The 26,730-nt window shown below is 33.7% G+C and overlaps 1 protein-coding gene and 1 long non-coding RNA gene across 2 annotated transcripts in view; both read right to left on the bottom strand.

The window, feature by feature from the left end:
* Window positions 1-26,730, bottom strand: part of LOC136034542 (E3 ubiquitin-protein ligase MARCHF6-like) — a 289,901-nt gene that overhangs the window by 32,618 nt on the left and 230,553 nt on the right. The gene's annotated exons all lie outside the window — the stretch shown is intronic.
* Window positions 24,341-26,251, bottom strand: LOC136034534 (uncharacterized). The gene is made up of 2 exons (XR_010619194.1): window positions 25,434-26,251; window positions 24,341-24,721 (listed from the first exon to the last, which is right to left on the bottom strand). It is a non-coding gene; the product is annotated as an uncharacterized LOC136034534 (long non-coding RNA).

Raw genomic sequence — 26,730 nt, forward strand, 5'->3', positions numbered from 1 at the left:
TATTCACAGGTGGGACACAGGGACACAACTACAATGGCGCGTAACTAATATGGCGCGTAACGACTTACGCGCGCGGGGGGGCTGGGGGGGTTCGCGAAGCGCCCCACCAACTAGGTGTTGGGGTGGCACGAAGCGCCACCCCAACAGCTAGTATATATATATATATATATATATATATATATATATATATATATATATATATATATATATATATATATATATATATATATATGTATATATATATATGTATATATATATGTATATATATATATATATGTTTCTAACTACGTAAAACTTGCGAATATACAACATTCTTCGCTGTCCCATTGTCTGTGCATATAAATAGATTGTCAGGTTTACCGACTCTTGAACATGCAACATATAATTGTCCATGGGAAAAAAATCCGTATTCAGATCTATACCGCATTTTTCTAATGATTGTCCTTGAGCTTTGTTGATGGTAATTGCTAATCGAATGTTCCCTGTTTCCCCGTCGTCATTTATATATCCCCCATGTGCCCTTCCAGCGTCCCCATTGTAGTTGTGTCCCTGTGTTCCGGTCGTCATTTATATTCCCTGTGTCCTGGTCGTCATTTGTGTCCCGGTGTCTCGGTCTGTAATTTCTCTGTGTCCTTCTCTTCCCTGGGTGCCGGTCGTCATTTGTGTCCCGGTGTCCCGGTCTGTAATTTCTCTTCGAGTGTCTCGGTCGTCATTTATATTCCTTGTGTCCCGGTGTCCCGGTCTGTAACGTCATAAAGTCTTCAATGGCTCTGGTGGTGCAGCCAGTTGAGGAAGTTTAACTATTCCTGAGGCGCAACACATTCCCATTGTTTCACCATTAAATTCCAAGGCCTTGCAATAGGGACAAATTTTAGACATAGTCCCGATTTGAACACATCTACTCAAGCTATAATCATCGATGGGCTGTACCTGAATGCCAGGCGATAATTTTGACATTGCTCGAGTAATTCCTCGACACACTTTCTTTTGGCATTATCTCTTTGAGCCGCAAGCCTGTTTTCACGTTGTTCTTGTGATTCCTCGAGATACATGTTCAGCAGTAGACGCTTTGTCAGCGGAAATAACAATTTTATGCGTATCAGTAGGCATCAATTCGATTGCTGTTTTGAACAGAAGCACTAAATTATTATGGAAAAGATGTTGCAACTGGGAAATGATAATCCTTTCAACGTCGTTTCAACCAGACAATGGGACAGCAAAGAATGTCGTATATTCGTAAGTTTTACATAGTTAAAAACATATATATATATATATATACATATATATATATATATATATATATATATATATATATATATATATATATATATATATATATATATATATATATATCTATATATATAAAAATAAGTTGTCTGTCTGTCTGTCTGTGGATCAGGTGACGTCATGTTTCTGTGTTGACTGACGTCATGAAATTAGTTGTCGTCATTTTTGCTTTGACGGTGACGTCATTAACGGTATTTAAGACATTTGTTCACGGAAAAATGTTTAATTGTAAAATGACTGAAGAACCTACAATGGCAACAGCCGAGGAAGCTGCTCAAAGAGTTTATGCCAAAAAACTTGCTGCTGATAGAGAAAGTAAGAAAAGAAAGCGTTCTGAGGAATCACAAGAACAGCAAGAAAACAGGCTTGCGGCTAAAGCACGCAAAACCGCGCAGTTAGATGAAAATCCACCTGGACAGCGAGAGTCAAAACATATCAAAACTGAAAATGATAGCGATGATGATTGGGTTTGGGATTTTGACTTGGATAACGTCATCAATGCCTACCAGATTTAAGTTAAAAAAACAAAGGTTCGTCGATATGTACTTCATAGTGATGCTGAAAAATAAAGAAGAAAAAGAAAACTGAAAAAAGAAAAAAGTAAAAAACTAAAAAAAAACTAAAAAGAAAAAACACTCAAAGAGAAATTACAGACCGGGACACAAATGACGACCGAGACAGAGGGAATATAAGTGACGACCGGGAACCTCAAAGAGAAATTACAGACTGGGACACCCGGACACAAATCACGACCGGGACACAGGGAATATAAATGACGACCGGGACACAGGGACACAACTACAACGGGGACGCCGGGGCACAGGCGGGATACATAAATGACGGCCGGGACACAGGGATTGTTCGAATAGAAATTACAGACCGGGACACCGGGACACAAATGACGACCGGGACACCGGGACACAGGGAATATAAATGACGACCGGGACACTAAAAGAGAAATTACAAACTGGGATACCGGGACACAAATGACGACCGGGACACAGGGAATATAAATGACGACCGGGACACAGGGACACATCATTAGAATAATGAGGTATAGATCTGAATACGGATTGTTTTTCCCATGGACAATTATATGTTGCATGTTCAAGAGTCAGTAAACCTGACAATCTATTTATATGCACAGACAATGGGACAGCGAAGAATGTTGTATATTCGCATGTTTTACGTAGTTAAAAACATATATTTATATCTATCTCTATTCACAGGTGGGACACAGGGACACAACTACAATGGCGCGTAACTAATATGGCGCGTAACGACTTACGCGCGCGGGGGGGCTTGGGGGGGGGACAATCTATTTATATGCCTGACAATCTATTTATATGCACAGACAATGGGACAGCGAAGAATGTTGTATATTCGCATGTTTTACGTAGTTAAAAACATAAATTTATATCTATCTCTATTCACAGGTGGGACACAGGGACACAACTACAATGGCGCGTAACTAATATGGCGCGTAACGACTTACGCGCGCAGGGGGGCTTGGGGGGGCGCGAAGCGCCCCACCAACTAGGTGTTGGGGTGGTGCGAAGCGCCACCCCAACAGCTAGTATATATATAAATATCTATATTCACAGGTGGGACATAGGGACACAACTACAATGGCGCGTAACTAATATGGCGCGTAACGACTTACGCGCGCGGGGAATGGCAGACTGGGGCACCGGGACACAAATGACGACCGGGACACAGGGAAGAAAAAAGAAAAAAAAACTTAAAAAAAAGTAAAAACCAACAAAAAACTAAAAAAAATATAAATGACGACCGGGACACAGGGACACAACTACAACGGGGACGCCGGGGGCACAGGGGGATATATAAATGACGACGGGGACATAGGGAATGTTCGGTTAGCAATCACCATCAACAAAGCTCAAGGGCAATCATTAGAATCTTGAGGTATAAATCTGAATACGGATTGTTTTGCCCATTGAGAATTATATGTTGCATGTTCAAGAGTCGGTAAACCTGACAATCAATTTATATGCACAGACAATGGGACAGCAAAGAATGTCGTATATTCGTAAGTTTTACGTAGTTAAAAACACGCATATATATATATATATATAATATATATATATATATATATATATATATATATATATATATATATATATATATATATATATATATATATATATATATATATATATATATATATATATATATATATATATATATATATATATATATATATATATATATATATATATATATATATATATATATATCTATATTCACAGGTGGGACATAGGGACACAACTACAATGGCGCGTAACTAATATGGCGCGTAACGACTTACGCGCACGGGGGGCTTGGGGGGGGGCGAAGCGCCCCCACCAACTAGGTGCTGGGATGGCGCGAAGCGTCAACCCAACAGCTAGTATATATATATATATATATATATATATATATATATATATATATATATATATATATATATATATATATATATATATATATGTATATATATATATATATATATATATATATATATATATATATATATATATATATATACAGATATATATATATATATATATATATATTTTAACTACGTAAAACTTGCAAATATACAACATTCTTTGCTGTCTCATTGTCTGTGCATATAAATAGATTGTCAGGTCTACCGACTCTTGAACTTGCAACATATAATGGTCCATGGGAAAACAATCCGTATTCAGATCTATACCTCATGATTCTAATGATTGCCCTTGAGCTTTGTTGATGGTGATAGCTAATCGACCATTCCCTGTGTCGCCGTCGTCATTTATATATCCCCCTGTGCCCCCCGGCGTCCCCTTTGTAGTTGTGTCCCTGTGTCCCGGTCGTCATTTATATTCCCTGTGTCCCGGTCGTCATTTATGTCCCAGTGTCGCAGTCTGTGATTTCTCTTTGAGTGTCCAAGGCGTCATTTATATTCCTTGTGTCCCGGTGTCCCAGTCGTCATTTATATCCCCCTGTGCCCCCCGGCGTCCCCGTTGTAGTTGTGTCCCTGTGTCCCGGTCGTCATTTATATTCCCTGTGTCCCGGTCGTCATTTGTATCCCGGTGTCCCGGTCTGTATATACATTCGTTTTTTTAGTTTTGTTTTTCTCCTTTATTTTTCCTTTTTTTCCTTTTTTCTTTTTTTTTTTTTTTAGTTTTTTAAGCTTTTTTAGTTTTTTTATTAGTTTTTAGTTTTTTCTTGTTTTTAGTTTTTTTGTAGTTTTTACCTTTTTTTTAGTTTTTTTAGTTTTTTTTACTTATGTCCTGGTCGTCATTTATACTCCCTGTGTCCCGGTCGTCATTTGTGTCCCGGTGCTTTGTTGATGGTGATTGCTAATCGAACATTCCTTTTGTCCCGGTCGCTTTCTCTTTGAGTGTCGTCATTTATATTCCCTATGTGCCGGTGTCCTGGTCGTCATTTGTGTCCCGATGTCCCAGTCTGTAATTTCGTCAGACGAAAACATGACGTGAGTCGACACACAAACATGACGTCACCCGACAGACAGACCCACACATCCATAGACAACTTATTTTTATATATATACTAGCTGTTGGGGTGGCGCTTCGCGCCACCCCAACACCTAGTTGGTGGGGCGCTTCGCGCCCCCCCAAGGCCCCCCGCGCGCGTAAGTCGTTACGCGCCACATTAGTTACGCGCCATTGTAGTTGTGTCCCTTTGTCCCACCTGTGAATAGAGATAGATATAAATATATGTTTTTAACTACGTAAAACATCCGAATATACAACATTCTTCGCTATCCCATTGTCTGTGCATATAAATAGATTGTCAGGTTTACTGACTCTTGAACATGCAACATATAATTGTCCATGGGAAAAACAATCCGTATTCAGATCTATACCTCATTATTCTAATGATGTGTCCCTGTGTCCCGGTCGTCATTTATATTCCCTGTGTCCCGGTCGTCATTTGTGTCCCGGTGTCCCAGTTTGTAATTTCTCTTTGAGTGTCCCGGTCGTCATTTATATTCCTTGTGTCCCGGTGTCCCGGTCGTCATTTGTGTCCCGGTCTGTAATTTCTATTCGAACAATCCCTGTGTCCCGGTCGTCATTTATATATCCCGCCTGTGCCCCCGGCGTCCCCGTTGTAGTTGTGTCCCTGTGTCCCGGTCGTCATTTATATTCCCTGTGTCCCGGTCGTGATTTGTGTCCGGGTGTCCCAGTCTGTAATTTCTCTTTGAGGTTCCCGGTCGTCACTTATATTCCCTCTGTCTCGGTCGTCATTTGTGTCCCGGTCTGTAGTTTCTCTTTGAGTGTTTTTTCTTTTTAGTTTTTTTTTTTAGTTTTTTACCTTTTTTCTTTTTTCAGTTTTCTTTTTCTTCTTTATTTTTCAGCGTCACTATGAAGTACATATCGACGAACCTTTGTTTTTTTAACTTAAATCTGGTAGGCATTGATGACCTTATCCAAGTCAAAATCCCAAACCCAATCATCATCGCTATCATTTTCAGTTTTGATATGTTTTGACTCTCGCTGTCCAGGTGGATTTTCATCTAACTGCGCGGTTTTGCGTTCAAATACCGTTAATGACGTCACCGTCAAAGCAAAAATGACGACAACTAATTTCATGACGTCAGCCGACACAGAAACATGACGTCACCTGATCCACAGATCCACAGACAGACAACTTATTTTTATATATATAGAAGATTATTCTAATGATGTGTCCCTGTGTCCCGGTCGTTATTTATATTCCCTGTGTCCCGGTCGTCATTTGTGTCCCGGTGTCCCAGTTTGTAATTTCTCTTTGAGTGTCCCGGTCGTCATTTATATTCCCTGTGTCCCGGTGTCCCGGTCGTCATTTGTGTCCCGGTGTCCCGGTCTGTAATTTCTATTCGAACAATCCCTGTGTCCCGGTCGTCATTTATATATCCCGCCTGTGCCCCCGGCGTCCCCGTTGTAGTTGTGTCCCTGTGTCCCGGTCGTCATTTATATTCCCTTTGTCCCGGTCGTGATTTGTGTCCGGGTGTCCCAGTCTGTAATTTCTCTTTGAGGTTCCCGGTCGTCATTTATATTCCCTCTGTCACGGTCGTCATTTGTGTCCCGGTCTGTAATTTCTCTTTGAGTGTTTTTTCTTTTTAGTTTTTTTTTAGTTTTTTACCTTTTTTCTTTTTTCAGTTTTCTTTTTCTTCTTTATTTTTCAGCGTCACTATGAAGTACATATCGACGAACCTTTGCTTTTTTAACTTAAATCTGGTAGGCATTGATGACCTTATCCAAGTCAAAATCCCAAACCCAATCATCATCGCTATCATTTTCAGTTTTGATGTTTTGACTCTCGCTGTCCAGGTGGATTTTCATCTAACTGCGCGGTTTTGCGTTCAAATACCGTTAATGACGTCACCGTCAAAGCAAAAATGACGACAACTAATTTCATGACGTCAGCCGACACAGAAACATGACGTCACCTGATCCACAGATCCAGACACAGACAACTTATTTTTATATATATAGATAGATATATATATATATATATATATATATATATATATATATATATATATATATATATATATATATATATATATATATATATATATATATATCTATATTCACAGGTGGGACACAGGGACACAACTACAATGGCGAGTAACTAATATGGCGCGTAACGACTTACGCGCGCGGGGGGGGGGGGCGAAGCGCCCCCACCAACTAGGTGTTGGGGTGGCACCAAGCGCCACCTTAACAGCTAGTTTTGATATATATATATAGATAGTGTAACAGACGGACATACAAGTTATTTTTATATAGATAGATTATATAGATAGATATGTTTTTAACTACGTAAAACTTGCGAATACATATAATTGAAATAAAACATATAATAAAACATGCAACATATAATTGTCCATGGGAAAAACAATTCGTATTCAGATGTATACCGCATTTTTCCTATGATGACGAAAGACAAGCCAAGGTAAACAAACCAAACAACTTGAAAGTGATACCGATGATTAAAAAACGACGTTGAAAGGACTATCATTTCCCAGTTGCAACATCTTTTCCATAATAATTTAGTGCTTCTGTTCAAAACAGCAATCGAATTGATGCCTACTGATACGCATAAAATTGTTATTTCCGCTGACAAAGCGTCTACTGCTGAACATGTATCTCGAGGAATCACAAGAACAACGTGAAAACAGGCTTGCGGCTCAAAGAGATAATGCCAAAAGAAAGTGTGTCGAGGAATTACTCGAGCAATGTCAAAATTATCGCCTGGCATTCAGGTACAGCCCATCGATGATTATAGCTTGAGTAGATGTGTTCAAATCGGGACTATGTCTAAAATTTGTCCCTATTGCAAGGCCTTGGAATTTAATGGTGAAACAATGGGAATGTGTTGCGCCTCAGGAATAGTTAAACTTCCTCAACTGGCTGCACCACCAGAGCCATTGAAGACTTTATGACGTTACAGACCGGGACACCGGGACACAAGGAATATAAATGACGACCGAGATACTCGAAGAGAAATTACAGACCGGGACACCGGGACAAAAATGACGACCGGCAACCAGGGAAGAGAAGGACACAGAGAAATTACAGACCGAGACACCGGGACACAAATGACGACCAGGACACAGGGAATATAAATGACGACCGGAACACAGGGACACAACTACAATGGGGACGCTGGAAGGGCACATGGGGGATATATAAATGACGACGGGGAAACAGGGAACATTCGATTAGCAATTACCATCAACAAAGCTCAAGGACAATCATTAGAAAAATGCGGTATAGATCTGAATACGGATTTTTTTTCCATGGACAATTATATGTTGCATGTTCAAGAGTCGGTAAACCTGACAATCTATTTATATGCACAGACAATGGGACAGCGAAGAATGTTGTATATTCGCAAGTTTTACGTAGTTAGAAACATATATATATATATATACATATATATATATACATATATATATATATATATATATATATATATATATATATATATATATATATATATATATATATATATACTAGCTGTTGGGGTGGCGCTTCGCGCCACCCCAACACCTAGTTGGTGGGGCGCTTCGCGCCCCCCCGCGCGCGTAAGTCGTTACGCGCCATATTAGTTATGCGCCATTGTAGTTGTGTCCCTGTGTCCCACCTGTGAATATAGATAGATTTATATATGTGTTTCAAACTACGTAAAAATTGCGAATATACAACATTCTTGGCTTTCCCATTGTCTGTCCATATACAAAGCCGTATGTACTAATAATGACGTCATATGCAAACGCTCTTTTTACAAACAAACAAACATGCATACACACAACTCGTTTTTATATAGATAGATAGATAGATAGATACAATACAAATTAACTGCGTAAAACTTGCGAATATACAACATTCTTCGCTGTCCAATTGTCGCTGCATATAAATAAATTGTCAGGTTTACCGACCCTCGAACATGCAACGTACAATTGTCCATGGGAAAAACAATCAGTATTGAGATCTATACCACATTTTTCTAATGATTGACCTTGAGCTTTGTTAATGGTGATTGCAAATGCTAATCGAATTGGGAATTGCAATCTTTTAAATTGAAAAGGCAGATCCGTTGGAATCATGGGAATGCGAGGAATAAGAACAGCCTCACCCTCAAAAGGCCCTGTCAAGATTGTGGCCTCTATTAGGTTTTCCATTGTTTTTTTTTACGGCAAGTCGCGTGCCATTGCAAAGCTTTGGTGGGTTGATATTTCTTAAAAGTATTATTGGTACGCCTATTTTTAGTTGTAGCACGTGTGGTGGAAACCCTGAAAGATCCACGGAATTTAAAAATTCAGATGGATAATTAACCGCTTCATTTGGTTCCAAAACATTGTCGACTGACTTGTAAAGGACTGCCTGGTCTCGAATCTTGGTCAAAACAATATTGTTGATTTCGTGGACGTCTATATTTTTGGGTGCGAGAATCGCTCTTTCACTTAGCCATTTATTATTTTTATAATTTTTTAGAATATTCGGAAATACTTTTTCAATCAATTCATTTTTGGACGTCACTAAATTACAGAAATCAGCAGGTAGTTGTATACGTCCTGAAATTGAGTCTACTGGGAGCTTTCCGTTTCCCATTGCCAGCAATTGATCTGAAAATGTTTGACCAGAGTCATCGTTTTGCAATCGGACACGCATATTTGTAGTTAATTTTAATGTTTTTACGTGTGCCCATAAATTAGAATTTTTCAGGCAAGCATTCATTTCGTCTGCAGGAGTTGATCTAGGTATTATAGGTAATGTTTGCCTGAAATCTCCCGCAAGCAATATTAATGTGCTGCCAAAGGGTTTCGACTTCCCTCGCAAATCTTTCAAGGATTGATCCAGAGCCTCGAGCGATTTTTTGTGTGCCATTGTGCACTCATCCCAAATAATAGGTTTGCATTGCTGCAATACTTTACCCATCCCAGATGATTTGGAAATATTGCACGTGGGAGTTTCTGTAGAATGCAAGTTCAGAGGCAATTTCAAAGCGGAATGAGCAGTTCTTCCACCAGGCAGCAATGTTGCGGCTATTCCGGACGACGCAATTGCCAACGCTATATCATTTTTTGATCGAATTGATGCCAGAATCAGTTTTATCACAAACGTTTTACCAGTACCTCCTGGCGCATCCAAAAAGAAAATTTCTCGAACGTTGTTATCGACACAATGTATTATCGTATCATAAATGTCTTTTTGTTCCGACGTTAACTTGGAAATGTTATTTTGTACATACGACAATAGATAACTCGTACTGTAACTTTGTTCACGATCCAATTCTACACATGTCGAAACAGCAGCGATACGGTTAGGTGAAGGCATTCCCAAATCCTGAAGAGGTTTGTTTGCCATACGTACGCACAAATCTTCTATAACAACTAAAGTGTAGTTATAAATTTCTGATGTAAAATCAAAAGTCATATCTGACGTCTCTAACTGTTTTCGATGGAGTATATCTTCGGACATTTTTGACTTATATTTTTCCCATAACTCTGTAGGAGCTGATGGAGAGCAAGTTGTTAAAATGATGCCAAACAATGCACGAATTTGACTTGGGGTTGACGTTTCGCACGCGTCATTGATGCAGTTATCCCAGTGTTGGTCATTCTCCAATAAATTCAGAGCTTGGCATGCACTACGGTAAGTGTCATGTATAGTACCATTTACAGTCCTCAAATATTCAAAGGATGTCGGACCGGGCACATTCACCAAAAGCAGGCGTAGAAAGAAGCATTCATGTTGATTGGGGTGAACGGTTTAGAGTCTTCCTATCGTGGTATCTTTGAAGATGGTAGGTTGGCCGTCGACTGACTTACCCTGTTTTCGACGTTCAAATACTTTATTTTTAGTATTCCACGTGTAATACGAAGGCACTTCAGTATACAGCAGTTTTTTTGCAAAAGAATCATTTTTGCAAAGCGAAAAGAAAGCGGTTAACTTTGTATCCGGTGGATTCAGGGCTCTTTGTTGCACGTTGGTTTCCGAGAAATAAACACGTTGACCATTCTGTAAATGTACCGCTAAGTGAACAACAGCTGGACTACGTTCATGTATCGGAAATGAAAGAATTCGCCAAACAGCTTCATTACTGCTTATGTATCTTCCAGCCTGATATTGTACGATTTCGTCGATATCTTTGATTTCGGGCTGCAAGCCAAAAACTGCCATGTCACTGCCTTTGTTGACGTATTTACATATGTATTTGATTGCCTTTACGGAGTTACAGTATTCAACGTTTATGTGTGCATTAAATGTTTTTGATAATAATGGGGAATATGGAACAACCCACTGGTTATCTACTTCGATGGTGGTACCGTTACGCTTCTTTATTATTGCTGTTTTACCGCCATCTTCAGTAGATCTTCTTCTATATTGTGGGTAACCATCATTGCCAGTAATTGTGTTGGATACTAAAAGTCGAGGATATTGCTTTGTGCAACTTCCTTTGGCCATGCATGGTGAATTTTCGTTCAGTGCACCGCAAGGTCCATGTATCTATGGGCTTGGGGGGGCGCGAAGCGCCCCCACCAACTAGGTGTTGGTGTGGCGCGAAGCTCCACACCATCAGCTAGTTATAAATAAATATCCTGAATTTAGGTCTAAATATCTACGTAATACTTATAAACCGTAGTAAAGTACTGTGAAAGAATGGTCACTGATTTAACAGCGGTCGCTGAATTAATTCAAGTTAATCCCAGATGTTTTGAAGAAAACTAAATCGGCTATGGTATTTATTATTTGTGCTTATTCCTGCTGATATTGCAACCCCATGAAACTGAATCTTATTATTTTGCATGTGTGTCTTCTCATTATCTTTTTTTCTTCCTTGCTTAAGATTTTGCGGATCTTTTTCGCTTGGTGAACTTTTTTCATTGTTTTTAGTTTTTATTCTACTCATTTTGGCTTTGCCACTTGAATCATTTGAGTCTTTATGTGCTAACACTGCTTGCTCCAATACTGCACTATTGTCTTGCGAAACATAGTTTTCACTAGTATTTTTTACGCTCCTCCGATTGGAATCTTTGTTTTCATGCTGAAAGGCTTGCTCTGTTTGCTTTTTGCTATTAGCTTTGTCATTTGATACGTTTGAGCCTGTACATGCTGGTAATGCTGTAGTATTTTCTGGCAATATAGGGTTTCCACTAGTATTTTTTACACTCGTCCGATTGGAATCTTTATTTTCATGCTTGAAGGTTTTCTCTGTTTCATTTTTGCTATTGGCTTTGTCATTCAGTATGATTGAGCCTATACATGCTACTGCACTATTTTCTTGCGAATTATAGTTTTCACTTGCATTTTTTACGCTCCTCCGATTGGAATCTTTGTTTTCATGCTCAAAGGCTTGCTCTGTTGGCTTTTTGCTATTGGCTGTGTCATTTGAAAAGTCCATGTCTTTACATACTGGCAAAATTTTTTGTTGACAGCGGTAGCAATAAGATAAATTGTCAAATTCTTTTCTATTGTTCTCATTTTTCGTGTGCTGATAGTTTCGGACTGTTTGATCTTCTTTGCTTCTTTTCCTACTCATATGAGTTTCTACGGAAGCTGCTATCAAATCTTTTGCACCTATTTTGGCGATTTCTTTCGAAAGCGAAGCCTCTTGCCCTCTTTCTTTTATTCCTTCTTTGTCGCTTTTCATGTTGCCTTGCATTTTTTCTGACAAATATTGTCGATAATTTCTATTTGATGTCTCTCTTTTACTTTGGTGATTGCTTTCTTTGCCTAGTGTGTATAACTTATTTTTGGTTTGCTGGTAAATTTTTGTTCCGTAATAATTTCGGGATGTCCTCGGCCAACCATCTTGATGGTACAAGCCTTGCGAACTCCTGATATATTCTGTTCTCAATTGATCATTCCTTGACCTCCATCCGCTTTGAAACAACCCTTTGCGTCGTTCGTTACACCGTGTCTCGCATCTAGATCCTGTATCTTCCCTTCCTTGTGTCACTCTAGAGTGCTCCGACGGACACGAACCAGTTGTTACATAACTGTTTGAATCGTCTTGTTTTAAGCAGCTGATTTGCACAACTCTTTCTGATGTTCCAGTTGCCATGTCACTATTAGAAGTGTCTTGATCCTGGTGACTGTTCGGTGCATCTTTTTCGGATCTTCCTTTGTCATTCCAGTCATTCCTTGACGTCCATCCGCTTTGAAATGATCCTTTGCATCGTTCATCACACCGTATATCCCATCTAGATCCTGTTCTTTTCTCTCTTCTTCTCCAACTAGTTCTTTTGTCGCCGAGCAGATCTTTCTGAACTGGGCATTTGCTTTGCACACTTGTTTCTGGTGTTTTCCGATTTTGATTCGCTTTGGAGTACGAAACGGTCGTAAGTGTAACGGAACTGCCTTGATATAGGTGACTACTTTGCACCTCTCTTTCTGATATTGTCTCATCTTCTGCCTCTTTGGGATCTTCTAGGCTCAGCCAACCAGTCGGCGGATCACTTATCGATTTGTGCTCATCTTGTCGACTGTTCTTCTCATCTTCCCTACTCTGTGTCGCTGTAGAGTCCTCTGAGGGACACGAACCAGCTGATACATTACTCTTTGAATTGTCTTGATCAAACAAAATGGTTTGCGCAATTATTACTGGCGTTCCAGTTTTCATCGCACTATTAGAAATGTCTTGATCTTGGTGATTATTCGGTACGTCTCTTTCGGATCTTCTGTTATCCCTAGCCTCTAGAAGATTGACATTCGTATTTCTGTTACTTGACAGAGTTCCATTAATGATTTTTTCCCCTTCCTTTTGAAAGCTATAAATATCGATTGTTTTTTTCCCTTTAAATGGTCGCTTATTGCTTGTAGGCATCATTAACTTTTGACCTCATCTAATCCACTACAAAACTTAATGAACAGATAAACTTTGTATGTCTTCTTTTCGTCATTTTTTTTTCTTTGTCTTTTGTAAGCGGAGTTTTGCTTATCCATATATTTTTGTTGTATTGCAAAAATAATACTGCATTCATTAAATATTGTATGTATATACAATAAATCTCTTGTAAATCTATGGAAAAGATTGAGCTTCACATCTATAAAAAGTGACATAATCGTGGTAACACTGCATTCACTGACGCATATTGTTATAACAGTACGAAGTGATTAGCGTTTATTTCCCGGGGGACGGAGTCTAGTGATAAGAAAGTGTTCGTTTTGACCTTCGTTTCCCAAATTTGTCCATTGCTCTTAAGCATTTGTAAGGAATATGCCCTGGTTTTAGGCAAGGATACGATGCCGGTTGTAGATGTATGATTTACACAGCCCGGAAGATGCTTTTTAGTATTTCTCTTAAGTATAGGTTAATGTTTTTAATCATGCTCTTAAGTAAGATCATGTTATTAGTATTACTCTTGCAAGCCTGGTTTTTATAAGAATTAAGTAGGATGTGCATACCGAGCCTTGCTCTGTCCCTGGTACTTGGCACGCTTGTATGCAAGTGATTCTTGCTTGTCGTCTAACCGCAGACTAAGGTACTTCTTTTCCAGCTTTTCTCCAGTAACAATATTTGCTTTAATGACGTTGTTGGCATGAATTCAGTTCCTCCGTCCTATGTGTTCCTCACAACTATCAGGGCACTGTAGGGCCAGTGCTGGCAAGGCACAGGATAGATGGCTATTTAATGGCCTTTTTTAAAGGGAATTGCTATATCTACATGCTTTTTTAAATAGCCAAACATATTGTTAAAAACTAATTAATTTTTTTTTACAAAAAAGTGCATCTTCACAAACAAGATAATGAATCATAGGTTACAACCAACCATAGGCGTTGTAGGAAAACTTTATGATAACGTCAGTAGCAACTGGAGTTTTTCTTTACTATATCCAGCTAAGAAAAAGCCGAAGATTTTTTCCTGTTTGCGATGTGTAATCAGATTTTGTCGTCGTAATCGTAGGTTATCTGCATAAATGACGTTATAGTAAAACTATGATGACGTCAGCTGCAGCTGGGATCTGTTCTTTATTACGTCCAGCTAAGAAAAGGCTGATGGCTTTTTCCTGTATGTGATATGTAATCATGGCTGCAGTGGTAACGGCAATTTAGTAAAGGAGGAACCTCGCCCATAGCAACTGAATGATTAAAAAACGCCTTTAAAATTAACCGTCATGAGATTTGCTTTCTCCTGTGATTTCTATTTGCAAGGCAATTTATCTTCAATATAATTATGCTTCTTCAATTAAATTATCACTGGAAAATATATCACCAAGTAATTCGATTTCATTGAATTGATGTTTTAGGTCAATTGTTCAATTATTAATTATTCAAGAATTCCCTCTGTCCCGGTGTCCTGGTCGTCATTTGTGTCCCGGTCTGTAATTTCTCTTTGAGTGTCCCGGTCGTCATTTATATTCCCTGTGTCCCGGTCGTCATTTGTGTCCCGGTGTCCCGGTCTGTAGTGTCATCTTATAATGACGTCATATACAAAGCCTTATATATTTATAATGACGTCAAATGCAAACCCACAAACAAACAAACATGCATATATACAACTTATTTATATATATATGGATACAGTTTCTTCTTTAGTTTTTTTTTTAGTTTTTTTCTTTTTTTAGTTTCTTCTTTTTATTGATTTGTTTTCTTCAATTTGTCAATGTTCATTCTAACATTGACACTTGGAAAAATCTTTACGTGCCAAGCATGCTAAAGCTCCAACGATTTATATTAAACCTCAAATTTTGTGGTATCTGTTTTAAGGTTTTCGAATTACTTTAATCTATTGTCAAAATATATTGAAATATTTGTGCAATTCCCAGTTTTTTTTAGTTGTTTCTTTTTTTTTAGTTTTTTAGCTTTTTTAGTTTTTTTTCTTTTTAGTTTTTTATCTTTTTTAGTTTTTTACGTTTTTTTCTTTTTAGGTTTTTTCTTTTTTTAATTTTTTTAATTTTTTATTTTTTTTTAGTTTTTTCTTTTTAGTTTTTTTTTAGTTTTTTACCATTTTTCTTTTTTCGAATTACTTTAATCTATTGTCAAAATATTTCGAAATATTTATGCAATTTCTAGTTTTTACATTGTTTGTTTTCTTTTATATATATAGAAGATATAATCTGGCGTAACAGACAAAGTGTAACAGACATAACTGACAGACAACTTATTTATATATATATACTAGCTGTTGGGGTGGCGCTTCGCGCCACCCCAACACCTAGTTGGTGGGGGCGCTTCGCGCCCCCCCAAGCCCCCCCGCACGCGTAAGTCGTTACGCGCCATATTAGTTACGCGCGATTGTAGTTGTGTCCCTATGTCCCACCTGTGAATATAGATATATCTTCTATATAAAAATAAGTTGTCTGTCCGTTACGCCAGATTATATCTTCTATATATATATAAAAGAAAACAAACTAAAATGTAAAAACTGGAAATAGCATAAATATTTCGAAATATTTTGATAATAGATTAAAGTAATTCGAAAAAAGAAAAATGGTAAAAAACTAAAAAGAAACTAAAAAGAAAAAAAACTAAAAATTAAAAATTAAAAAAATTAAAAAAAGAAAAACCTAAAAAGAAAAAACGTAAAAAATAAAAAAGATAAAAAACTAAAAAAAAACTAAAAAAAGCTAAAAAACTAAAAAAAACTAAAAAAATAAAAAAAAAACTGGGAATTGCACAAATATTTCAATATATTTTGACAATAGATTAAAGTAATTCGAAAACCTTAAAACAGATACCCCAAATTTGAGGGTTAATACAAATTGTTGGAGCTTTAGCATGCTTGGCACGTAAAGATTTTTCCAAGAGTCAATGTTAGAATGAACATTGACAGATTGAAGAAAACAAATCAATAAAAAGAAGAAACTAAAAAAGAGAAAAACTAAAAAAGAAAAAAAACTAAAGAAGAAACTGTATCTATATATATATAAATCTATATATATAAAAATAAGTTGTCTGTCCGTTACGCCAGATTATATCTTCTATATATATAAAAGAAAAAAAAACTAGAATGTAAAAACTGGAAATTGCACAAATATTTCAAAATATTTTGACAATAGATTAAAGTAATTCGAAAAAAGAAAAATGGTAAAAAACTTAAAAAAAAACTAAAAAGAAAAAACTAAAAAAAAAATTAAAAATTAAAAAAATTAAAAAAAGAAAAAACCTAAAAAGAAAAAACGTAAAAAAATAAAAAAGATAAAAAACTAAAAAGAAAAAAAACTAAAAAAGCTAAAAAACTAAAAAAAGAAAAAACTAAAAAAACTGGGAATTGCACAAATATTTCAATATATTTTGACAATAGATTAAAGTAATTCGAAAACCTTAAAAAAGATACCCCAAATTTTGAGGTTTAATATAAATTATTGGAGCTTTAGCATGCTTGGCACGTAAAGATTTTTCCAAGTGTCAATGTTAGAATGAACATTGACAAATTGAAGAAAACAAATCAATAAAAAGAAGAAACTAAAAAAAAGAAAAAACTAAAAAATAAAAAAAAAATAAAGAAGAAACTGTATCTATATATATAAAAATCTATATATATAAAAATAAGTTGTCTGTCTTTTATGTCTGTTACACTATGCCTGTTACGCCAGATTATATCTTATCTATATATATAAAAATAAGTTGTCTGTGTGTGGATCTGTGGATCAGGTGACGTCACCTGAAAAAACTGGATCAGGTGACGTCAAAACTGAAAAAACTAAAAAAAGGCAAAAACTACAAAAAAAAACTAAAAACTAATAAAAAAAAATAAAAAAGCTAAAAAACTAAAAAAACTAAAAAAAGGCAAAAACTACAAAAAAAACTAAAAACTAATAAAAAAGCTAAAAAACTAAAAAAAACTAAAAAAAGGCAAAAACTACAAAAAAAACTAAAAACTAATAAAAAAATAAAAAAGCTAAAAAACTAAAAAAACTAAAAAAAGGTAAAAAACTAAAAAAACTAAAAACTAAAAAAAACTAAAAAAAGGAAAAAACTGAAAAATAAGCTAAAATAAAGGTAAAAACCAATAAAAAACTAAAAAAAAAACTGAAAAAACTAAAAAAAGGCAAAAACTACAAAAAAAACTAAAAACTAATAAAAAAAGTAAAAAAACTAAAAAAACTAAAAAAACTAAAAAAGGTAAAAAACTAAAAAAAATAAAAAATAAAAAAAAATAAAAAAAAGGAAAAAACTGAAAAATAAGCTAAAATAAAGGTAAAAACCAATAAAAAACTAAAAAGAAAAAAAGGAAAAAACTAAAAAAAATTTTCATCTAAAAAACTAAAAAAAAACTAAAAAAGGTAAAAACTAAAAGAACTAAAAAAGAAAAAAATAAATGACGACACTCAAAGAGAAAGCGACCAGGACAAAAGGAATGTTCGATTAGCAATCAACAAAGCACCGGGACACAGGGAGTATAAATGACGACCAGGACCTAAGTAAAAAAAAAAAAACTAACAAAACTAAAAAGAAGGTAAAACCTACAAAAAAACTAAAAAGAAAAAAAAACTAAAGACTAATAAAAAAACTAAAAAATCTAAAAATCTAAATAAACTAAAAAAGAAAAAAAAAGGAAAAAAATAAAGGAGAAAAACAAAACTAAAAAACGAATGTATATACAGACCGGGACACCGGGATACAAATGACGACCGGGACACAGGGAATATAAATGACGACCGGGAGACAGGGACACAACTACAACGGGGACACCGGGGGAAACAGGGGGATATAAATGACGACCGGGACAAAAAAACTAAAAAGAAAAAAAAACTAAGAACTAATAAAAAAACTAAAAAATCTAAAAATCTAAATAAACTAAAAAAGAAAAAAAAAGAAAAAAAAATAAAGGAGAAAAACAAAACTAAAAAACGAATGTATATACAGACCGGGACACCGGGATACAAATGACGACCGGGACACAGGGAATATAAATGACGACCGGGACACAGGGACACAACTACAACGGGGACACCGGGGGAAACAGGGGGATATAAATGACGACCGGGACACCGGGACAGGGAATGGTCGATTAGCAATCACCATCAACAAAGCTCAAGGGCAATCATTAGAATCATGAGGTATAGATCTGAATACAGATTGTTTTCCTATGGACCATTATATGTTGCATGTTCAAGAGTCGGTAAACCTGACAATCTATTTATATGCAAAGACAATGGGACAGCAAAGAATGTTGTATATTCGCAAGTTTTACGTAGTTAAAACCATATATATATATATATATATATATATATATATATATATATATATATATATATATATATATATATATATATATATATATATATATATATATATATATATATATATATATATATATATATATATATATATATATATATATATATATATATATATATATATATATATATATATATATATCTTCTATATATATAAAAATAAGTTGTCTGTCTGTGGATGTGTGGATGGATGTGTCAGGTGACGTCACCTGAAAAAACTGGATCAGGTGACGTCAAAACTGAAAAAAACTAAAAAAAGGCAAAAACTACAAAAAAAACTAAAAACTAATAAAAAAAATAAAAAAGCTAAAAAACTAAAAAAACTAAAAAAAGGCAAAAACTACAAAAAAAAATAAAAACTAATAAAAAAGCTAAAAAACTAAAAAAACTAAAAAAAAGGCAAAAACTACAAAAAAAACTAAAAACTAATAAAAAAATTAAAAAAGCTAAAAAACTAAAAAACTAAAAAAACTAAAAAAAGGTAAAAAACTAAAAAAACTAAAAACTAAAAAAAACTAAAAAAAAAGGAAAAAACTGAAAAATAAGCTAAAATAAAGGTAAAAACCAATAAAAAACTAAAAAAAAAACTGAAAAAACTAAAAAAAGGCAAAAACTACAAAAAAAAAACTAAAAACTAATAAAAAAAGTAAAAAAGCTAAAAAACTAAAAAAACTAAAAAAACTAAAAAAAGGTAAAAAACTAAAAACAATAAAAATAAAAAAAAACTAAAAAAAAGGAAAAAACTGAAAAATAAGCTAAAATAAATGACGACACTCAAAGAGAAAGCGACCAGGACAAAAGGAATGTTCGATTAGCAATCAACAAAGCACCGGGACACAGGGAGTATAAATGACGACCAGGACATAAGTAAAAAAAAAATTAACAAAACTAAAAAGAAGGTAAAAACTACAAAAAAACTAAAAAGAAAAAAAAAACTAAAAACTAATAAAAAAACTAAAAAATCTAAAAATCTAAATAAACTAAAAAAGAAAAAAAAAGGAAAAAAATAAAGGAGAAAAACAAAACTAAAAAACGAATGTATATACAGACCGGTACACCGGGATACAAATGACGACCGGGACACAGGGAATATAAATGACGACCGGGACACAGGGACACAACTACAACGGGGACACCGGGGGAAACAGGGGGATATAAATGACAACCGGGACAAAAAAACTAAAAAGAAAAAAAAACTAAAAACTAATAAAAAAATCTAAAAATCTAAATAAGCTAAAAAAGAAAAAAAAGGAAAAAAATAAAGGAGAAAAACAAAACTAAAAAACGAATGTATATACAGACCGGGACACCGGGATACAAATGACGACCGGGACACAGGGAATATAAATGACGACCGGGACACAGGGACACAACTACAACGGGGACACCGGGGGAAACAAGGGGATGTAAATGACGACCGGGACACCGGGACAGGGAATGGTCGATTAGCAATCACCATCAACAAAGCTCAAGGGCAATCATTAGAATCATGAGGTATAGATCTGAATACAGATTGTTTTCCCATGGACCATTATATGTTGCATGTTCAAGAGTCGGTAAACCTGACAATCTATTTATATGCAAAGACAATGGGACAGCAAAGAATGTTGTATATTCGCAAGTTTTACGTAGTTTAAACCATATATATATATATATATATATATATATATATATATATATATATATATATATATATATATATATATATATATATATATATATATCTATATTCACAGGTGGGACATAGGGACACAACTACAATGGCGCGTAACTATTATGGCGCGTAACGACTTACGCGCGCGGGGGGGCTTGGGGGGGGGCGCGAAGCGCCCCCACCAACTAGGTGTTGGGGTGGCGCGAAGCGCCACCCCAACAGCTAGTATATATATATATATATATATATATATATATATATATATATATATATATATATATATATATATATATATATATATATATATATATATATATATATATATATATATATATATATATATATATATATCTATCTATATTCACAGGTGGGACATAGGGACACAACTACAATGGCGCGTAACTATTATGGCGCGTAACGACTTACGCGCGCGGGGGGGCTTGGGGGGGGGGCGCGAAGTTCCCCCACCAACTAGGTGTTGGGGTGGCGCGAAGCGCCACCCCAACAGCTAGTATATATATATATATATATATATATATATATATATATATATATATATATATATATATATATATATATATATATATTATATATCTATATATATAAAAATAAGTTGTCTGTCCGTTACGCCAGATTATATCTTCTACATATATAAAAGAAAACAAACTAGAATGTAAAAACTGGAAATTGCATAAATATTTCAAAATATTTTGACAATTGATTAAAGTAATTCGGAAAAAGAAAAATGGTAAAAAACTGAAAAAAAAACTAAAAAGAAAAAACTAAAAAAAAATTAAAAATTGAAAAAATAAAAAAAAGAAAAAACCTAAATGAAAAAACGTAAAAAAATAAAAAAGATAAAAAACTAAAAAAAACTAAAAAAGCTAAAAAACTAAAAAAAAAGAAAAAACAAAAAAAACTGGGAATTGCACAAATATTTCAATATATTTTGACAAAAGATTAAGGTAATTCGAAAACCTTAAAACAGATACCCAAAATTTTGAGGTTTATTATCAATAAAAAGAAGAAACTTAAAAAAGAAAAACTAAAAAAGAAAAAAATAAGAAAATAAAAAAACTAAAAAAGAAAACTGAAATGAAACTGTATCTATATCTATATATATAAAAACTAGCTGTTGGGGTGGCGCTTCGCGCCACCCCAACACCTAGTTGGTGGGGGCGCTTCGCGCCCCCCCCCAAGCCCCCCCGCGCGCGTAAGTCGTTACGCGCCATAATAGTTACGCGCCATTGTAGTTGTGTCCCTATGTCCCACCTGTGAATATAGATATATATATATATATATATATATATATATATATATATATATATATATATATATATATATATATATATATATATATATATATATATATATATATATATATATATATATATATATATATATATATATATGGTTTTAACTACGTAAAACTTGCGAATATACAACATTCTTTGCTGTCCCATTGTCTTTGCATATAAATAGATTGTCAGGTTTACCGACTCTTGAACATGCAACATATAATGGTCCATGGGAAAACAATCTGTATTCAGATCTATACCTCATGATTCTAATGATTGCCCTTGAGCTTTGTTGATGGTGATTGCTAATCGACCATTCCCTGTCCCGGTGTTCTGGTCGTCATTTACATCCCCCTGTTTCCCCCGGTGTTCCCGTTGTAGTTGTGTCCCTGTGTCCCGGTCGTCATTTATATTCCCTGTGTCCCGGTCGTCATTTGTATCCCGGTGTCCCGGTCTGTATATACATTCGTTTTTTAGTTTTGTTTTTCTCCTTTATTTTTTTCCTTTTTTTTTCTTTTTTAGCTTATTTAGATTTTTAGATTTTTTAGTTTTTTTATTAGTTTTTAGTTTTTTTTTCTTTTTAGTTTTTTTGTCCCGGTCGTCATTTATATCCCCCTGTTTCCCCCGGTGTCCCCGTTGTAGTTGTGTCCCTGTGTCCCGGTCGTCATTTATATTCCCTGTGTCCCGGTCGTCATTTGTATCCCGGTGTACCGGTCTGTATATACATTCGTTTTTTAGTTTTGTTTTTCTCCTTTATTTTTTTCCTTTTTTTTTCTTTTTTAGTTTATTTAGATTTTTAGATTTTTTAGTTTTTTTATTAGTTTTTAGTTTTTTTTTCTTTTTAGTTTTTTTGTAGTTTTTACCTTCTTTTTAGTTTTGTTAATTTTTTTTTTTAGTTTTTTATTGGTTTTTACCTTTATTTTAGCTTATTTTTCAGTTTTTTTCCTTTTTTTTAGTTTTTTTTAGTTTTTAGTTTTTTTAGTTTTTTACCTTTTTTTAGTTTTTTTAGTTTTTTTAGTTTTTTAGCTTTTTTATTTTTTTTATTAGTTTTTAGTTTTTTTTGTAGTTTTTGCCTTTTTTTAGTTTTTTTAGTTTTTTAGCTTTTTTATTTTTTTTATTAGTTTTTAGTTTTTTTTGTAGTTTTTGCCTTTTTTTAGTTTTTTCAGTTTTGACGTCACCTGATCCAGTTTTTTCAGGTGACGTCACCTGATCCACGATCCACAGACAACTTATTTTTATATATATAGATAGTTTTTTTTTTTTTACTTATGTCCTGGTCGTCATTTATACTCCCTGTGTCCCGGTGCTTTGTTGATTGCTAATCGAACATTCCTTTTGTCCTGGTCGCTTTCTCTTTGAGTTTCGTCATTTATTTTTTTCTTTTTTAGTTCTTTTAGTTTTTACCTTTTTTAGTTTTTTTTAGTTTTTTAGATGAAAATTTTTTTTAGTTTTTTCCTTTTTTTCTTTTTAGTTTTTTATTGGTTTTTACCTTTATTTTAGCTTATTTTTCAGTTTTTTCCTTTTTTTTTAGTTTTTTTTTATTTTTTATTTTTTTTAGTTTTTTACCTTTTTTTAGTTTTTTTAGTTTTTTTACTTTTTTAGCTTTTTTACTTTTTTTATTAGTTTTTAGTTTTTTTTTTGTAGTTTTTGCCTTTTTTTAGTTTTTTTCAGTTTTTTTTTTAGTTTTTTATTGGTTTTTACCTTTTTTTTAGCTTATTTTTCAGTTTTTTCCTTTTTTTTAGTTTTTTTTAGTTTTTATTTTTTTAGTTTTTTACCTTTTTTTAGTTTTTTTAGTTTTTTAGCTTTTTTATTTTTTTTATTAGTTTTTAGTTTTTTTTGTAGTTTTTGCCTTTTTTTAGTTTTTTTAGTTTTTTAGCTTTTTTATTAGTTTTTAGTTTTTTTTGTAGTTTTTGCCTTTTTTTAGTTTTTTTAGTTTTTTAGCTTTTTTATTTTTTTTATTAGTTTTTAGTTTTTTTTTGTAGTTTTTGCCTTTTTTTAGTTTTTTCAGTTTTGACGTCACCTGATCCAGTTTTTTCAGGTGACGTCACCTGATCCATCCACAGACAGACAACTTATTTTTATATATATACTAGCTGTTGGGGTGGCGCTTCGCGCCACCCCAACACCTAGTTGGTGGGGGCACTTCGCGCCCCCCCAAGCCCCCCCGCGCGCGTAAGTCGTTATGCGCCATAATAGTTTCGCGCCATTGTAGTTGTGTCCCTATGTCCCACCTGTGAATATAGATAGATATATATATATCTATATATATATATATATATATATATATATATATATATATATATATATATATGGTTTTAACTACGTAAAACTTGCGAATATACAACATTCTTTGCTGTCCCATTGTCTTTGCATATAAATAGATTGTCAGGTTTACCGACTCTTGAACATGCAACATATAATGGTCCATGGGAAAACAATCTGTATTCAGATCTATACCTCATGATTCTAATGATTGCCCTTGAGCTTTGTTGATGGTGATTGCTAATCGACCATTCCCTGTCCCGGTGTCCCGGTCGTCATTTATATCCCCTTGTTTCCCCCGGTGTCCCCGTTGTAGTTGTGTCCCTGTGTCCCGGTCGTCATTTATATTCCCTGTGTCCCGGTCGTCATTTGTATCCCGGTGTCCCGGTCTGTATATACATTCGTTTTTTAGTTTTATTTTTCTCCTTTTTTTTTTCCTTTTTTTTTCTTTTTTAGTTTATTTAGATTTTTAGATTTTTTAGTTTTTTTATTAGTTTTTAGTTTTTTTTTCTTTTTTTTTGTAGTTTTTACCTTCTTTTTAGTTTTGTTAGTTTTTTTTTTTTACTTATGTCCTGGTCGTCATTTATACTCCCTGTGTCCCGGTGCTTTGTTGATTGCTAATCGAACATTCCTTTTGTCCTGGTCGCTTTCTCTTTGAGTGTCGTCATTTATTTTTTTCTTTTTTAGTTCTTTTAGTTTTTACCTTTTTTAGTTTTTTTTAGTTTTTTAGATGAAAATTTTTTTAGTTTTTTCCTTTTTTTCTTTTTAGTTTTTTATTGGTTTTTACCTTTATTTTAGCTTATTTTTCAGTTTATTCCTTTTTTTTAGTTTTTTTTTATTTTTTATTTTTTTTAGTTTTTTACCTTTTTTTAGTTTTTTTAGTTTTTTTAGTTTTTTAGCTTTTTTACTTTTTTTATTAGTTTTTAGTTTTTTTTTTGTAGTTTTTGCCTTTTTTTAGTTTTTTCAGTTTTTTTTTTAGTTTTTTATTTGTTTTTACCTTTATTTTAGCTTATTTTTCAGTTTTTTCCTTTTTTTAGTTTTTTTTAGTTTTTAGTTTTTTTAGTTTTTTTAGTTTTTTTAGTTTTTTAGCCTTTTATTTTTTTTATTAGTTTTTAGTTTTTTTTGTAGTTTTTGCCTTTTTTTAGTTTTTTTAGTTTTTTAGCTTTTTTATTAGTTTTTAGTTTTTTTTGTAGTTTTTGCCTTTTTTTAGTTTTTTTCTTTTTAGTTTTTTTGTAGTTTTTACCTTCTTTTTAGTTTTGTTAGTTTTTTTTTTACTTATGTCCTGGTCGTCATTTATACTCCCTGTGTCCCGGTGCTTTGTTGATTGCTAATCGAACATTCCTTTTTCCTGGTCGCTTTCTCTTTGAGTGTCGTCATTTATTTTTTTATTTTTTAGTTCTTTTAGTTTTTACCTTTTTTAGTTTTTTTTAGTTTTTTAGATGAAAATTTTTTTTAGTTTTTTCCTTTTTTTCTTTTTAGTTTTTTATTGGTTTTTACCTTTATTTTAGCTTATTTTTCAGTTTGTTCCTTTTTTTATTTTTTTTTTATTTTTTATTTTTTTTAGTTTTTTACCTTTTTTTAGTTTTTTTAGTTTTTTTAGTTTTTTAGCTTTTTTACTTTTTTTATTAGTTTTTAGTTTTTTTTGTAGTTTTTGCCTTTTTTTAGTTTTTTCAGTTTTTTTTTAGTTTTTTATTGGTTTTTACCTTTATTTTAGCTTATTTTTCAGTTTTTTTCCTTTTTTTTAGTTTTTTTTAGTTTTTAGTTTTTTTAGTTTTTTACCTTTTTTTAGTTTTTTTTAGTTTTTTTAGTTTTTTAGCTTTTTTATTTTTTTTTTATTAGTTTTTAGTTTTTTTTGTAGTTTTTGCCTTTTTTTAGTTTTTTTAGTTTTTTAGCTTTTTTATTAGTTTTTAGTTTTTTTTGTAGTTTTTGCCTTTTTTTAGTTTTTTTAGTTTTTTAGCTTTTTTATTTTTTTTATTAGTTTTTAGTTTTTTTTGTAGTTTTTGCCTTTTTTTAGTTTTTTCAGTTTTCAGTTTTCTCACCTGATCCAGTTTTTTCAGGTGACGTCACCTGATCCACAGATCCACACACAGACAACTTATTTTTATATATATAGATATATATATATATATATATATATATATATATATATATATATATATATATATATATATATATACTAGCTGTTGGGGTGGCGCTTCGCGCCACCCCAACACCTAGTTGGTGGGGGCGCTTCGCGCCCCCCCCAAGCCCCCCCGCGCGCGTAAGTCGTTACGCGCCATATTAGTTACGCGCCATTGTAGTTGTGTCCCTATGTCCCACCTGTGAATATAGATAGATATATATATATATATATATATATATATATATATATATGTTTTTAACTACGTAAAACTTGCGAATATACAACATTCTTTGCTGTCCCATTGTCTGTGCATATAAATAGATTGTCAGGTTTACCGACTCTTGAACATGCAACATATAATGGTCCATGGGAAAACAATCCGTATTCAGATCTATACCTCATGATTCTAATGATTGCC

This window comes from Artemia franciscana, chromosome 13, assembly GCF_032884065.1.
Source record: "Artemia franciscana chromosome 13, ASM3288406v1, whole genome shotgun sequence".
Taxonomy (NCBI): domain Eukaryota; kingdom Metazoa; phylum Arthropoda; class Branchiopoda; order Anostraca; family Artemiidae; genus Artemia; species Artemia franciscana.